This window comes from Bos javanicus, chromosome 19 (assembly GCF_032452875.1).
Source record: "Bos javanicus breed banteng chromosome 19, ARS-OSU_banteng_1.0, whole genome shotgun sequence".
In the NCBI taxonomy this organism is placed as follows: Eukaryota; Metazoa; Chordata; class Mammalia; order Artiodactyla; family Bovidae; genus Bos; species Bos javanicus.
Window position 1 is genome coordinate 52,416,431 of NC_083886.1, and position 8,421 is coordinate 52,424,851.

General features: G+C 49.6%; 1 long non-coding RNA gene across 2 annotated transcripts; it reads right to left on the minus strand.

Annotated features, from left to right (window-relative positions):
• Positions 1-5,357: 5,357 nt before the first annotated feature.
• Positions 5,358-7,800, minus strand: LOC133232734 (uncharacterized). 2 transcript variants are annotated; one of them, XR_009731449.1, is made up of 4 exons: positions 7,201-7,780; positions 6,650-6,913; positions 5,660-5,757; positions 5,358-5,564 (listed from the first exon to the last, which is right to left on the minus strand). It is a non-coding gene; the product is annotated as an uncharacterized LOC133232734 (long non-coding RNA). The 2 variants fall into 2 exon arrangements; XR_009731448.1 differs by having other exon boundaries at positions 5,660-6,913; positions 7,201-7,800.
• Positions 7,801-8,421: the final 621 nt, after the last annotated feature.

An 8,421-nucleotide genomic window follows, 5' to 3' on the forward strand; every position in this document is an offset into this window, starting at 1 on the left:
GGGATGGGGCGGGGCCAGCGCGCCTCTGGGTCCGCCCCTGCGTGGCCACGCCCCCGACGCTTTTGGTGGCCCACCCCACCCCCACCCCTGAGCGCGCGCCCGACACCTGACCACGGTCACACCAGCCGGGCCACGTGGCCCTGGGTCCGGGCTTGGGGTGCCCTGGGCTCCCTATCCCCTCCGGCCCGTCTTGGGTCCCACTGCCCCCTTTCCTGTCCCCTATGGTCCCTAGGGGTGAAGCCAGGCTCCCGCACCTCTGTGGAGTGAATGCCTGCCGGCCGAGGGGTGGTGTGAAAGTCTGGGAGCAGCTTTGGGGAAGAGCCCGCCAGAAACTCCAAATCAGAGAGCAGATTCGGTGAAAGTCTGCGACGAGCATTCTGACTCTCCGTGCTCTCACTCTGTCCTGTGACAGAATTTGTCCTCTGATTCCAGCTGCCCAAGTCAGTGGAAGGTACGGGGAGGAGGGGCATGTGGATCCTGCCACCTCTCAGGAGTGGGTGCTGCAACGCGCCTTCGTGTAGCTGACACATCCATCTCACCAGCAGCCTCATACTGACAGCATGTGTATGCGAGAAAACGGGAAAGCTTCAGGGTAGCCACAGCTCCAGGGCCACCCTTCCCTGTTTGCCTTACAGTCCTATTGGACTGACTGTGCAACCTCAGTGCCTCACCCAGCCCACACATTGGTCACTATCAGCCAGTCCCCTCTGGGGAGAGGAGCCGCACAGGATACAGGGCAGAGAAGTTTTCTGGCTCAGAGTCAGCTTCAGTTGACCTGACCCTCCCCTTCCCACCTGCTCGCATGGGTCACACCATCCATGTGTAGCTGAGTACACAAGACCTTGGAGCAGACTCCTGGGGGGGCACTTCTGATCACTGCCTGCAAGCTCTCTAACCCACCCTTCAGCCCGCCAAGGCCCCACATGCAGTTCTGTGGCAGCTGGGTTCCTGGTTGCCCCCAACCTGGCCTCTTCAGTACTGCCTGGTTTCCTCAGAGCCCCATCTGCTGGGACAGGCCTTTCGTGCTTGCTCACTTGTTTACTGGCTGTCTCCACGCAGGGCAGCCCTGTCTGCCTGGCTATCCACTGGCAGGCACGCAGACCAGAGTCTCACATGGGGCGGGAATTCTGCAAACATCTGTGAGAGGAATGAGTATTGAGGAGACAAACGTATGTGCAGTCCCCCAACATGTGCTTTCTCCGGTTGCTGCTGCCCGCCAGGCAGATCAGGGTGCCCCATGCTCCATGGGGTCTGTGTGTCCTGGTGCTGGCATTAGGAGATGGGAGAGACAGAGCCGACCTGCTTCCCTTAGTTGCCTGGCTGGGTGTGACCTTTTGAAGACCAAGCATGACCTAACAGAGTCTGTGAGGCATCCATGAAGCAAGCCCTGGAGCCGACCTCTTGATGCTGGAACAGCTTGAGAAGCCTCCAGAGGCTGGAAACGCCCAGCAGAGGCTCCCCTGGGACAAGGGATAATTTCAGGCCAGGGGCAAAAATTCAGGCTTGACATACCAGCTCCTCACCACAGCAGGAAGGACCCTCACCTGTTTCGAGGCAAGTTTGCCACGGATTAGAACTCACAAGCCTGAGTCAGAACTCCTCCATTAGAACTCTTCCATTTGCTTCATGAGGAGGCTGCCTCCTTGGGCTTGCCTTCTGAGCTCCTCACTGCAACTTGGCACCTTCCCTCATGGCCTCAAGGCCTCCTACAGGGGTTCTGGTTACAGCCTTGAGAGTGTGATCACAACAGAGGTCACAGAGATGACTGTGGGGTCAAAGATTATCTTTGGGAAGCATGCAAGGTCCTAAAGGGGAGTCCTTTCTTGGTGCTCATAGTTCAGCTTCTTTTTGCAGCTCTTATTTTTTCTTCCCAAATTTGCCATTAAAAAAAATGACATATCTGTACATTAACATTCATAGCAGCTTTATCTAATAGTCAAAAGCTGGAATGCAGTTAAATGTCCTTCAACAATGCGGCACATCCACACACGGAGTACTGCTCAGAAATCAAGGGAATGAATACTGACTGCAACCTGGGTGAGTCACGCTGAGTGAAAAGAGCTGGTCCTGGAATTTCTTGGTGGTCCAGTGATTGAGACTCCATACTTCCACTGCAGAGGGTGCGGATTCTATCCCTGGTTGGGGAATTCTGCATGCTGCATCATGTGGCGAAAAAAAATAAAAAGCTGGTCCCCAAAGGCTGCATGTTGTATGATACCATTATGGAAATGACAGTGTTTGGCTTTTTCTCTGTGTGTTAATATGTGCATACGTATTTATATTTTAAAGTAAGTTGATGAGGGACTTCTCTGGTGGGCCAGTGGTTGAAGAATCCACCTTGAAATGCAAGGGACGCAGGTTCACTCCCTCGTCAGCAAACTAAGATCCCACATGCTACTGAGCACTGCAGTCACTGAGCCTACATGCTCTGGAGCCCATGTGCCACAACAAAAGATCCCAAATGACGCAATTAAGACCCAACACAGCCAAATAAATGAGTATTGTTAAAAAAGAAAGTAAGTTGATGCTATCTAGGCCCTTTCTCCCCAAATACTGCAGCAGCTCCTCCTAAGAACTAGGACCTTCTCCTGTTTAATCATAACCTGTCACCACATGCAACAAACATGGATATAATGGTATTATCTGATGATATATCTACACAGTCCACGTTAGAATTTCCCTTGTCCCAAAATTGTCCTTTATAGCTGGTTGTCACATTGCATTTGGTTGTTGGGCCTGTTTACACTCCTTTAATCTACCACAGTCCTGGGAATTCCCTGGTGGTCCAGTGGTTAGGACTCTGCACTTTCACTGCTGAGGGCATGGGTTTGATCCCTGGTTAGGGAATTAAGATCCCACAAGCTGTGTGGCACAGCCAAAAATAATAATAACCACAGTGCCTCTGTTTTTCGTTTTGTTTCTATTTTTCATGACATTCACATATTTTAGAGCCCACAGGCTGGATCTGCATGATCTTTTCCTGGAGTTAAACATTCAGGGCAGTGAGGCAGTATAGATGACAGCCTCTCAGGAGCTCCAGGATTTCAGTTTGTCCCATTAGTAAGGATGCAAAGATTGAACCTTCCCATTCCAGGTCCCTTGTAAACTGAATAAGCTGTGTGTGGAGGTAATTCTTTGAGAGCGCAAATATGATGTTTTTCTAAGAACCACTGACCCAGTGGTTTTAGCACCAATTGATACTCCTTGCCTGAATCCATCATTACATTTATGGTGCAAAATCACAGTCTTCCAACCTTATCATTCTCTCTATATTTAACAGGCATTTTCTGATTAAGAATTTTTTTAAATTCCTAAATGTTAATATGAACACATAGATTCTTTTCCTTCATTCAGTTATTCTTTTGATGCTAAAATTTGATCCACATTTGACCAGTTAGACCCTCCGTTCAAGCTGGCTCCTGTGCTTGTTTGGGGAGGGGAGGACAGTTACTTTTTATTTTCATATTATTTCAAACTTAGAAGTTGCAAGAACAGTACAGAAACTAACTCCTGCATGCATGCCTCCTAGACACACCGCTTGTTTACATGCTGCCCATTTGCTTCATCATTATCATTTCTCTCTATGTATATTTTTTCTCTGTCACTATGTGTATATATATCTTTTTTTTTCTGAAACCATCTGAGAGTAAGTGGGGACATTGTACACCTTTGCCACTAAATACCTCAGTATGTATTTCTGAAGAAGGGCCACTCTTATTTCACCACCAAACTATGATACAACATTGGGAGATCTGTAATTGATACAACAATCCGAGCTACTCTGCAGTCACCTATAACACTCACACCTTTCCTGCATCTTTTTGATGTTTCTGTTGTTCTCTGAGCACTTCCTCACTTCAGCCGCAAGAAGGTGTCTTAAGCTCACCCAGGATGTCCCTGCCCCAGCCCTGAATGCCATTTCCCAAGGAAGCCCTAATCCCTGTTAGAGGGGAGTGGGATTTAGCAACCAAGGTCTGGAGTTGAGCATGTTCATTGCTACTGGGATGCCTCTGCTTTGTAGGCCCCCTAGGAGACAGAGCAGGCATCCTGAATTCACCACCCTTTAGTCTTCCTCTTCTTTCCTCCTTTCATATTTATACTTGGCTGAATTGTATGACAGACTGGTTCCAAATAGGAAAAGGAGTACGTCAAGGCTGTATATTGTCACCCTGCTGATTTCACTTATATGCAGAGTACATACATCATGAGAAATGCTGGGCTGGATGAAGCACAATTTGGAATCAAGGTTGCCGGGAGAAATATCAATAACCTCAGATATGCAGATGACACCACCCTAATGGCAGAAAGTGAAGAAGAACTAAAGAGCCTCTTGATGAAAGTGAAAGAGGAGAGTGAAAAAGTTGGCTTAAAGCTCAACATTCAGAAAACTTAAGATCATGGCATCTGGTCCCATCACCTCATGGCAGATAGATGGGAAACAATGGAAACAGTGGCTGATTTTATTTTGGGGGGCTCCAAAATCACTGCAGATGGTGACTGCAGCCATGAAATTAAAAGACGCTTACTCCTTGGAAGGAAAGTTATGACCAACCTAGACAGCATATTAGAAAGCAGAGACATTACTTTACCAACAAAGGTCCATCTAGTCATGTATGGATGTGAGAGTTGGACTATAAAAAACGCTGAGCACAGAAGAATTGATGCTTTTGAACTGTGGTGTTGGAGAAGACTCTTGAGAGTCCCCTGGACTGCAAGGGGATCCAACCAGTCCATCCTAAAGGAGATCAGTTCTGAGTGTTCTTTGGAAGGACTGATGTTGAAGCTGAAACTCCAATACTTTGGCCACCTGATGCAAAGAGCTGACTCATTTGAAAAGACCCTGATGCAGGAGGAGAAGGGGATGACAGAGGATGAGATGGCTGGATGGTATCACGGACTCAATGGACATGGGTTTGGGTGGACTCCAGGAGTTGGTGATGGACAGGGAGGTCTGGCGTGCTGCAGTCCATGGGGTCGCAAAGAGACGGACATGACTGAGCTACTGAACTGAACTGTATGAATTTGTCAATATTCAACCATTTTCAATCTCAAAAAAAAAAGGCACAACCAAATAAACCCTTATCCACAGTAAGAACCCTTTTTCAGCAGCATCAACATATTTATTAATTTACTCTGTTCCAAAATGCCCTCCAAATAGCTTTGAAATTACTATAACAATCCTGCTACTAACCAAACCTACTAAGGAAATCTCAAGATCTCTTTGTAATTATTTTTGTCCTCAGAATATATCACACTGAAATTCAGAATATGGTGTTCAAAGCTATTTGAATTCTCTTTTTTCTGTGTGGTTATGTTGATTTGATATACAATAAATGAGTCAAAAAATAATTTATTACTGAATTTTAGGGTCTTTTTCATTCTTTTTCTATTTAATATTATATTTTGATTATGGAAAATATTCATTTATTTGAGTTAAATATTATTTTATTCAAAAGTTATAAATATAAAATGACACATAGCCAGAAAAGGGTCACTCCCTCTTCATCACTCCGTCACTCACATAGGAAGTAATCTTCCAGTTCTGCGGTAGCCCTCCTGTTTTTCTGCAAAGATGAGCGTATGCATGTATCAGAAGCTAAGTGGACACAGATGCAGATTCTCTCCTTCCTTCTTACACAGCAGGTAACACAGAACATACCTTCATTTGTTGTCTTCTCTGCAGCCTGTATGACTCACTCTGGAACCTCGTCTAACTCTGCTCCACTCCACCGTATGGTACATCCAGAGCACAAAGTCCTGGATGTTATATAGGTTAGACAGTGGTCAGGGCTTGGGGTCCAGGCTCCCCTACCTGCACCAAGCAGAGCTTTGACATCTCCTGGCTGCCCGGGCCTCTATTCTTCATCTGTAAAGCTAGGCCCAGGGAGGTGGAGGCTCAGTGCAGGTGAGCCAGACAAACATCACAGGCAGCGATTCTACTCAGTGTCTGTGGGAAATCTTGAGCCAGGTCAGAAGGTGAGGCCAGAGTCCTTACCCCAAGCTGCCCAGACTCCCTTCAACATTGGCCCAGGACCCACCTGAATGCTGGGGTGAGGGGGCAGTAATAGGGGTTATTTTCCCCAGTGCCCCTGATGGGACCAAGGCTGTATTTTCCAAAGAAACAATGTCCCAAACTAGTTCTCTTAGAACTTCAGGTTGTAGGTTAAGGTTTAAAAGCCCCTGGCTGGGCTGACCTGGGGACTGAAGCTCCTTCCACCTGTCTCTTTGGGAAAGTTGTGGCTCATTCTCAGAGCAAGTGGCTTCTGAGGCTCCTCTGAGCTGGACCTGGGGAGGCTCAGCCCTGCCTCACGCTGTGTTTACACTCCAGCTGAATGCATTTAAAATATATATAAAGATATATATAGACAGGTATAATTGTAGTAAAATTACAATTTAAATTTAGTAAGTTTAAAATCCACCTTCCAACATAGATTCTCTGGGTGATTATCTGTATTATCATTAAGGCTTTCCACTGCCAAAGGAAAAAAAAAATGTGAGTTCCTGATGGTGGCCTGCTGTCCACCCTCAGCACTCTCCACCTCATGGCCACCCGCTCAGCCCATTCTCCAGGCCTTTCCTCAGCTCCCTCCCATCAGAAAGGTGATGCCCACAGGTCACCTGCTGGGGGGCTTCCCTGACAGTTTCCCACCTGCTGCCCTCTGCCTGGTTTTCTCGTTTTCTGTCCACTCGTGACCTCACATTGTGGAGTCCCTTGAGCAGCTGTTTCCATCATCTGCCCCGTTACCCCCAGCAGACAAGCCTGGGACAGGGCTCCGGTGAGTGCATGTGAGGTCGTCAGGGACCCCCACGCCCCCACCACCATGCATGGAGCTGCCCCACATCTGGTCTCAGTTGGTGACCTCCAGGCCAGGCAGACACCTGAACAGGTAAGAATCTCGGCTCCTACTCACACCTGGAAAGGAGATCACACTGTTAATTTCATGAAATTAGTTCCGTTTCTAAGCTGCCACCGGCTAGCAGAAGAATCAACACCCTTGATTCAGGAGCTTGCTGGGCCCTCAGTGTCCTCCTCTGAGAAGTGGATCCTGACTCCTGGGTGGAGGGTGGTGGTGCTTCTGCAAGATGGTGTGAGGAAAGTGCTCAGCATAGTCCCCAACGCCCCGCCCTCTAGCCAGTTCTATAAGCAAACACGGTGGGATTTGGAGAGGACAGGGAAGCCACCTTCCTGCTCCTCCTCACCTCCTCGTCCCTCCCAGGCAGTGGCTTGACAGCTGTTCCCAGAATCTGCTTTGAATTAAAAAGTGGTGTAGCTCTTTAAGAAAAGCATCCGCCGCCCCCGCCGCCCTGCTGCCCCCTTTGAAGTCGCTGGCGCTGAAAGGTTCCCAGTGGCAGATCTGAGGGTTTGTTTCTGCCTCCCCAGAGGCCACGTGCGGATCACAGGGTGAGAGGGAGGGAGGGCCGAAGGTCACATGGCCTGCAGCCGCTATTGCAGCCAGCAATGAGGACCAGCAGGCTGCTCGGATGGGGACCAGCCGACTGGAGCTCATTAGGGCTCAGCAGAGCCAGCAGCTGGGAAAACTAAGGAGGAGCTGTCTCTGGCCCTCTCCACAGGCCTGGGGCAGCCTGACCTCCCCCTCACCCTCTCATCTATATAGTGAGGAGCATGCCCTGGCACTTTGCAGATGCTCTGGTGACACCCCCAAGAAGCCCCATCTCCACAGATGTGTAGGAAGCCCCTCCCATCCCCATCACCTTCCTCCCCTCAGCTTTGGAATGTGGCTGGTCGCAGGGGCACCCCGGTGGACCCTGACACTCCATAGTTAGCCCAGGTCAGCTGTGGGTTGGCATCCAGGAGAGTCCTTCAGCCAGGATCGCCCACCAGCCAGGTGGGGCTGTGTGGGGAGGGTGGGCTGGGGTCAAACCTGGGGCCAGAAAACTCTACCAGTCCTCTGTTCACAGGCATGGGAGGGCGGGGCTTGCGGCAGAGTGACAGGCACATCTGGTACTCAGCTTCCTCCTTCAGCCCTAGAGGCTCTCACCCCTAAGTAAAGGGAGCTCTGATTCCCACATGCTCCCATTCCTATGGTGAGGGGCGTATGAGTCCTTTCTGCAGGTGACCCCAAGGCTGCTCAGGCCAGGCCTGCAAACGGCCACCTGCAAACAGGAGAGGACAACTTCTGACATCATGCCTCAGAGTTGTTTGTAAAGGCCTGGAACTGACCAGGTGGCCCCAGACCCTGTACCAGACGGCTCCAGGGGATGGGCTTTTCTCATCAAGGCCCCAGGATGTGAACCGAAGGGGGTTTCTGCTGATGGAGAGCTGGGGGTCGGGGAAACCAAGCAGATTCAAGTTCTGTGATTGCGTGACCTCAACTTGAGGCCCCTCCCACAGCTCAAAGCTAGCTGTGGGCTCTTGGCTGGCTGGGGAGTAGGGGTTCCATTCAGGGCAAGCCACTGGTG